Source organism: Pongo abelii, chromosome 1 (genome assembly GCF_028885655.2).
Source record: "Pongo abelii isolate AG06213 chromosome 1, NHGRI_mPonAbe1-v2.0_pri, whole genome shotgun sequence".
Classification (NCBI taxonomy): domain Eukaryota; kingdom Metazoa; phylum Chordata; class Mammalia; order Primates; family Hominidae; genus Pongo; species Pongo abelii.
In genome coordinates this window covers 58,589,435-58,598,289 of record NC_071985.2, presented here as the reverse complement: position 1 = coordinate 58,598,289, position 8,855 = coordinate 58,589,435, and the positions used below count along the sequence as shown (strand labels likewise).

Here is an 8,855-nt window from a genome sequence, read left to right as displayed (position 1 = left end):
AGACAAGGGCAGTCCTGATCATAAACTTTACTGCATTTGCACAAAACAGTAGAGATAGCCCATTCCTTCCTTCCTTAAGTCTCAGTACTTGCTTCTCTTTCTTACTAATAAATGCTCTTTGTTTTTTTTTTTTTCTTTTAATCTAGAATAAGGCACTTTGGTCTGCATTGATAATTGTTTACGTAGATACTTTTTCTCCTAATGATTTTCTTAATGACTTCTGGGAACTCTGCTGCCTCTTCGTTGATGGAAGCTGGCTTTTCAGTTGCCTTGACATTTTTTAAGCCAAATCTCTTTCTAAAATTATCAAACCACCCTTTGCTGGCATTAAATTCTCCAGCTTTAGATCTGTTGCCTTCCTTTCACTTTAAGTTGTTGTATAATTACCTCACTTTTTCTAGAATTAGATTAGTATCAATAGGTATGCCTGTCACACAGCAATCCTATACCCACATAAAACCTGCATTTTTAATAAAAGATAAGGTATTTTGCATAAAGTGCAAGGTTTTTGTGTCTTCTGGTGTAGCTAGCTGTAGCAACAGCTTCACAAATTTCTTTTTCTTTTACAATGGTCCTTATGCTGGATTAATTTATCTTCTAAGGTCAGACAACCACAGCTGCAGACCTAAATTTACAGTACATATCAAGTAATTTAACTTTTTCTTACAGTGTCATGACTTTTCTCTGCTTTTCGGGAGCACTTCCAGTATCACTAGTGGCACTTCCCATAGGTTCCATGGTGTAATTCAAGGTTTACAGTATTGCATGGAACATGATAAAATATGTGAGAACTATGAGAGATCACTTTTTACTGCAATACTCAGTTTACCAGAGAGATAAACTGCTCACATGGAGATAATTAGCATCACGTGGCTTTTTAAGTAGATACACAAAACACTTGAACTCACCACAATAGCAGCAGGAGGTGGCTAGGAAATTATTATAGTAGTACAGCATGTAACACATTTAATTTTATCTAGTTATGGTTTAATACTGCATCTTTATGCTTCTTTATATTCTTCTTAACTTCAAATGGTGCCTTGTACAGAAAGTGTTTGTGTGTTTACATTTTGATACATTTTAACTTTTTGTAATATAGTTCTGCAACTTGAATAGATAAAATGATAAAATAGACTAGTATTTACATATATTTATACATTCATGACATACCTAACATTTTCTTAATTTTCTTGATAACTATGGCTATATAGTTAATCTGGGAGATTTTTCAAGTTGTTGCAAATCTCCCAAATTGTTTCCAATATATTTATTGAAAAAAATCTCTGTACAAATTCATCTGCACAATACAAATATGATTATTCAAGGGTCAACTATAAACAAAACTGTATTATCTATTTTAAAGAAAGCAGTCACAGGAATCTTTGAAGTAAATGTCAGGTCACATTACTCCTTTACACAATACACAAATTTGGTTGCTCATAAAGACCTACATGATGTGTCATGTAACCCCTTTTGATTTGATCCATTACTACTTTAGCCACACTGAACTTCCTAATGCATTGCAACCAAGCATGCTTGAACCTCAGGCATTTTCACTAACCACTCTACAATCTGGTAGAGCCATCCTTTCAGATAGTCACAAAATTTGCTCCTTTTCTTCAGGCTTAAGATAAAAAATCATTAGGTAATGAAGCCTTGCCTTAACCCTGTATTAAAAGAGAATGCTTCATGCATGTGCACGCACAGGAACTTGCACACACAGAAACACAAAATGGCGTAATTGAATCTCTGACTTTGCTATTCCTTTTTCTATAGTGCTGAACACCACTTAACATGCTATATATTTAATTTTTAACTTTTTAGTTTGTGTTTTTAGTTCACTGAGATTTAAGGTACACAAGTGTAGGAACTTTCTTCTCTATTTTTTTTTCTTCAAGTTTTCCTTCTTGAAATACAAGTGCTCAACCAATGCATTAATAAATCACATGCAATAAACAGAAATAAACTATATGTCATTATTGGAAAAAAATTCATGTATTTAAATTAAGAGAAATATCAGAAAGAAAAATTCTGACTTTAGAATAGTGGTTACCTCTGGAGAGACACCTGTGTTGGGGTAGATGATAAATTCTGCTACCTTTAAATTTTTTTAATAAAAAATGAATTACTCTATGAAAATTAAAATTAAAATGTGTAAATTATATATTCCCACTTAAACTTGTTTTTAGAAAAGACAAAAGATGGAATAAAAATTAAATATAATCATATATATAGACAACTATCGTCAATTTATTTTCAGTCCATTCTTTTTGTATTAACAGCTTTTTTCTCTTCCTATGTGTATTCATATATTTCTATAGCTGCTATCATAAGTAGCCTTTTAATGACTTCATATTATTACATAATGTAAATGTACTATTATAAGTTTAATTTAAATAACTTGTTTTACATGAATATTTACTTGGGTGACTGCTTTTTTTTAGTGTATATGTCTCAAAGAGACATTTTTAATACCAAGGAAATACCTATTGTTAACATTTGTAATCTAAGAATTTATTTTCCCACCAGTAGTCTTGCTTCAGCAGACCCTTCTCTATATATAATCATTTCACAATTTTCAATATTACTTCCAAAAATCCACATTTTTTTATAGTTCAATATATAAGTAATTTAATATTGGTTTAAATGCCATTATTTGTCCTATTTACTGTTTATATTTATTCTTTGGTGATACAATTTGACTTCCTGTTTTCATATTGTTTAGAAATGAGCTTTTCATATAGATTAACACTGTTTTCCTCTCTTTATAAAAAAGTATAACATGTATCATAATGTCTAGCTTTACTTTTAAATTAGAGCTTTTGGACAATTTTGTAACTTTAAATTCATTATCAGAGGTGGAGAAAACATTAATAAGCTATTAAATATTGATAGTGATTAAAGTTACTGGACCATGTATTTATAAAAGCCGTGTTTAATAACAATAAGTTCTATTTATACTATTTAACTGAAGAATATGCCCTTTAGCTTTTACTTCTAATTCCACCTTATTGTGGTTTGGAAATAATTTACCTTTTGCAACAAATTACTATTCCCAACACGTTTTTTCCCAAATTTTAAGCCTTTCTTTACCACTTATGAAGTATGACTTGACTTACTCTTTTAAAATTTCCTTAAGAGAAATTTAAAATTTTAATTTTCACCTTGAACCTGTTTGATCAAAAAGTGTAGTAATCATTACCACATGAATTTAAAAAGAATAGAATAAAAAACAAAAGTGGTATGATATCATTAGCAAAATGTCTGATGAGACATTTTAACTACTTCACATTTCTACTCAGTCCAAGCAAGAATAAACCGGTTCCAAGGAGCTACCACATTTGTCATTTTTACTGCAAGCTTTGAATTAGTGTTTCTTTTCCTAGCAAGTCAACTCTAAGAAAATGACATTTCATAAGTACAACAATTGTAGGTGATATTTTACATAATCAAGATAATGAGAACTTTTTACAAAATTAAGTTAAAATGCAGAATATCTTTGCAATTACCATTCATCTAAAAAGCTAAAATAGGAAAAATTCAGAAAATTAATGTGCTCATTGATTGATATTATTTTCTTTGAGAAAATCAGAAATGATTTTATTCCAAGAAATAAGCAATAATAATAATAATAAAAGATGTAATTTATATATTGTGTTTCTTTTAAGCCAAATCACACTTTTACTTCAGAGAGCACAATTCTTACTTTGACATTCATAAACTTCTTTGTCCAGAACAGGACTTCATTTTAAACCTTATTTCAATAGAGTTCAAAATATATAGTCATTTTTCTCCATAGGATGTTTTCATTTAAGTACTTAAGCTGCAAAATGGCAAATGACTAAGTCAGTTACAAAGAATGTGTAGCTTATGAAATGCAATCTTAAAATAACTGTGAACAGACACGAACAAACGTCTATATCCAAGCCTAAAATTTATATTACTGAGGTCAGCACTAATGTGATTCTCCCATATGGTCAAATTTAATTTACTAAATAATACTGTTATGAAATCCAACAAAGAAACCATAGAGGATCCTTCAAAAGATGATAATTTTCCAAATAATTTTCCTCTTATTCTTTCCTCTATCCTTTTTAAGTTGTTTGACTTTGGCGATATTTTCTTGACTCCTGTTTCTTCCTTTGCTGTTTTCCTGGCTCCACAATCATCTTCTTCAGTTTCCAGGACATAAAGCACTTGCTAGGACCAGTGAAATGAGGGCCAAAATAACCGTTGTGAGGAAGCTACTTGAAGTCTTTGCAGCCCATTCCACAATATATTCATCCCAAGCCTTTATATCAAATATCTTTGAATGGGTTTTAGGACGATATGCTTGAGTAGTGATCCCTAACTTTGTTCTAGGATGGTTCCTGAGCTAATCACAATTTCATGATGCTTGGTTGTTTGTCTTCTTTAGTTCTACTGTATCTCTTAAGTAAAGGTTTAAATCCTACTGGAGCCACAGGCCCCAAGGACTACATTTACCTCTTACCCTCAGCTTTGGCAAGTGTGGGTCCCTGGTCTCACAGCTGGGCAGCGATCACAGAGCATAGAGTCCCCAAAGGAAGGCAGTGACTGTCTCAGCTGGGCACCCAGGCAAAATCATGGCAGCAACTGCGACCTGCGTTTCCTATCTCTGGCCCAGGCCAGGGGCTCAGAATCCCAATTAACAGATTTTATTAAAAGTATGTTATGATGTTTCTACATTTGGTAAGACACAATCAATCCATGCCCTGTTTGTATTTTGTTAATTTATTTTTATTATAAAAACAATATAATAGAATGTTTAGGTTGTACAGAGTTAGATATGTTCATTTCTCAATTTATTCCACATTGGTATCATTTCTAATAAAAAATACTCTAAAAACTATTGTTTACTTATTTTTATTTTGTTACTTGTATTTATGATTAGATGATTTTATATTTTATTCCATATATTTTTTCCTCAAATGTTAGCCAATTGCCCCAACATTGTTTTAAGGAAAAAGTAACTCTTTCGTACTGATTTTAAATCCTTCATGTATTGCATATTAAATAAAATACATGTCTGCTTATGGGCCTTCTTGCCATTACTTTTTTCAAAACACTAAGTTCCAAATCAAAAATCCAATAAAATTCCAGTACTTTCAGAAATTCAGTACTTAAAATGCCTCTTAGACAATAGTCAGCATGCATTAAATGGTTTTCACAAAATCTCTTCGCAAACTGTATCCTCCTTTAGACTTTATCCTCACTCGGTCTACTTTAAAAAAAACAAATTAATGTCATTTAATTTTCCTAGGTAATTTCGTATCTCATTTGCATATTGATTATAAATCATACCCAACTTTTATAACTGAGCAACACCTTCAATATTACTGAAACTTAAAAATTCATTAAAGTTCCCACACTTTTACTATCTTTTGAGAACTACAATGTCCACAAGGTAAAATAATACTGTTTGTCATGTTCTACTGAAGAAAAAACAGTATCAATTGGTTTTTATACTTTTTCACTTTTAGTAAACACCAGGTGTGACTTACTGTACAAGAGTACCTAAAGCCAGGCAGAGAACATTTTATGTTGTGATTAAAGTTTCTTTAAATGCATTTCCTGTAATACCAATTCCTCAAAGCTACACCTATAACTTCAACCAGATGCTAATTATTTGAACTGTAATTAACAGTGTGACACTTATGAAGTAATTTTTAGAATGATTACAGTCACTGTACTTTTATTCTCCAGAAGTGCTAAGTACTGTAATCATCACCTGTTCACGGCGAGTCTTATTGCACCACAGGCTATTAACAACGAATGGCTCCGTTTAACCAAAGCTTCATTCCTAATGAATTATCAGTAACTGGGTTTTTATGTCCAAAAAACGAACTGTCAAACCCTGCTTCTCTTCTATGATGTGAACTCATTCTCATATATAAAATGTGTTTTTAAAAAATCTAATTATTTTGGTGAGTGTGATTCTTCGAAAGTATTTTACATTTGTAGAAATAATCTTTTAAAAATTACACAAATAATCTGGGAAATGTGTGAAATTCTCCCTAAAAAAATAAATGGATACATTGTAAACCTTTTCATTCTGTATTTTAACATAAGGTAAAATTAACTTGGGAGAGAGGGTGTATGAAGTTTGACCCATGTGTGCATTTATGTAAACATATCAATAAATCCTACTTCTGAAAGGACCAAAACACTAGGTAGGGTAGGTTTTGCTTTTCCCCTTTTTTCCAAATGTAAAATAGACTCTAAAAGATTGAATAATTTGTCCAGTCATGTGTCATAATCAGCAAGAACTCAGGTAATCTAAGTAGAAATCTACCAAAGCTTTCAAAGAGGTGATGGAAACTTTCTTTAAGACAGTTTTTCTTTGTTGATTAGCTTGATTATGTGATCCACCAGAGCACTGTGCTGACTTTACATTCTTTATTGCTCATAACAGAGGATCAGGGCATGCAGCAGTGTGCAAAGGATAGCGTACTAGCTCCACGCTGGCATGGGCGAAGCCACCTGCCTGTGCTGAAACTCTGAATTGCCACATGTTAAAGCTGAAAGTGACACCAAAGGAAAAGCCATTTCTGATTGTTCCACTCTGCATTCCAACACCAAGAACCATATCCAGCAAACAGTAGGTGCTCCATAAGTGTTCATGGAATGGCTGGGTAATTTATTTGTTTTTCTATGCCTTATTTTCTACTTTTATGGTGGTAATAATGGTACTAAATGTCTCCTAAGGTTGTTATAAATGGTATCTGAGGTGATATTTTAGAGCATTTAGCATATTATAATCAGCAATGAGTATTAATGATTCTTTAATTCAGAAAATGTTCATTGTGCTCTTAATCTATAATGTAATTGGAGAGAGAAAGATTCAAATAGTTCATTGAATGTCAAGGGCGTTTACAGTTGAGAAACCATTTTCTCTTTAATCAATGCAAATTACATTTATTGTTGCTCTTTTATTTTGCTCTTATCAATACAAAACCGTGTTTACTTTGGGGATGCTATCTTCAATGATCTCACAACAGTCAAGAAAGGGAGGTACGCCAAGGGCTGCAGAGCCCCAGACTGAAGAACTCCTAAGAGAATTTAATAGGTTGTCTCAGACAAGGTCTTAGTGTTAGAGGCCATAGCACTCACCTGGTGGTACTACTACCTTAGGTACAAGGAGCCCAGCAAACTACAAGGGCACACATACCATAGACAGGGAAAAATAAAGCCATCTTTTTTTTTTTTATTTTCTTCTTCTGATTTTTTTTTTAATTTTTGAATTAAACATGAGAAAAATTTGAGCCCAAGGCCAGAAAAGGCAGGTCTAAGTAGCAGTGGAGGGAGAACATCAGAGTCCCTGCCCTGGGAAACCAAAAGAGTGGCTAGTTGTTTTTGAAGTCTATCACCCAAGTCACCCAAAGTGGGAGTCCAGGACCACATTCCCAAGATAACCATGCTTCCTCAACCTCCTCTCCTGGGAGTATGTAGTTTGGGTAAGACTTTGAAATGTCTGGAAATCCTGCTTCCACAAAGCCAGGCATCAGTGATGAGGAACATCCCCCAACCCCCAGGCACTTTCTATCCTGGAAAGGTGAAGAGCTTGAATTTAGGCAAGAGAAGAAAAACTTTCTATAATATAATTAATAATTGGAAGAAATGTTGATATTTACAAATGCAGTTGCTTTTTTTACATTGATCTCAAATGGAGTAATCTTATTAAATATATATATTTAATCTAAACATTTACTTGTAGGTAGCTTTTAGATATTTTGTGCAGGCATGCATATCTTTTCTGAGTAAAGACAGATATATGGTTTCCTTTTCAATTCTTAGATTTTAGTTAATTAAGATTGTTATTGCACTTGGCTAGACTCTCCAGTACAGTGTCTAATCAAATTTGGGAAAGTGAATATCCTTGAACTGTTCCTTAGATAAGAATTGTTCCTGAGTTAAAACACTCATCTAAGGGGGTGAAACAGCCTTCAGTATTTTAACATTCAGTATTAACAATTAATATTAAATTAAAATTAATTTTTGCTTTAAATAACAACATATTTTGTTTTAATATTTTTATATTTAATCATCATTTTCAATGCTTACATGGGTTATTATATTTGAATCTGTCCATTTTCTTACCTCTAATTCTATTTTTTCAGGAGAATTAGACAATAATAATACATATTGTTTTTATTATCTAAATGCCCAGGTGTCTTTTACCTAGTTTTAGTGTCTACAGAACAGAATAATCATAGCAGGAGGGAGGTAGGAGCCTGGCAGGACCAGGTGACGACAGGCCAAAACCACCAACAAGCGGCACCAACAGTAACCTCTAGTTGCCCTGGCTGCTCATCAGCACACGACATTTCCACCAGGGCTGTGATAGTTTACAAATGCCATCGCGACGTATGGAAGTCACCACCCATTTCCATGGCAACAGCTGGAAATCAGTGCCCATTTTCTAGCGATTGATGAATAACCTGCCCCTTTATTTGTATGCCATCAAAGTGGGTATAAATGCAACTGTCAACTACCCATCGCCTGTTCTAGCCACTTTGCTTATGGGCTAGCCCTGCTCTGCAAGGAGCAGTCACAGAACTGTTAACACTGCCACCACCTTAATAAAACTGCTTTCTTCCATCACTGGCTTAATCTTAAATTATTTCCTGGGTGACATCGAGAATCTGCCCTGCATCAAAAGGATTGAAGATTAACCAGAGACTGCTCTATTTCTCTACAGATTACCTTATAGATTTTTTAACCTCTTTTACTATTTTTTCATAATTAAATCAAGATACTTATATACAACCTGTATAAGGATTGTTATTTGTAAATTTTAATCTACATAATTTGATCATTAGACAGCAAACAAATAA

The 8,855-nt window shown here is 32.9% G+C and overlaps 1 pseudogene; it reads right to left on the bottom strand.

Moving 5' to 3' along the window:
• Positions 1-4,039: 4,039 nt before the first annotated feature.
• LOC112132342 (small integral membrane protein 15-like) lies at positions 4,040-8,379 on the bottom strand (annotated as a pseudogene).
• Positions 8,380-8,855: the final 476 nt, after the last annotated feature.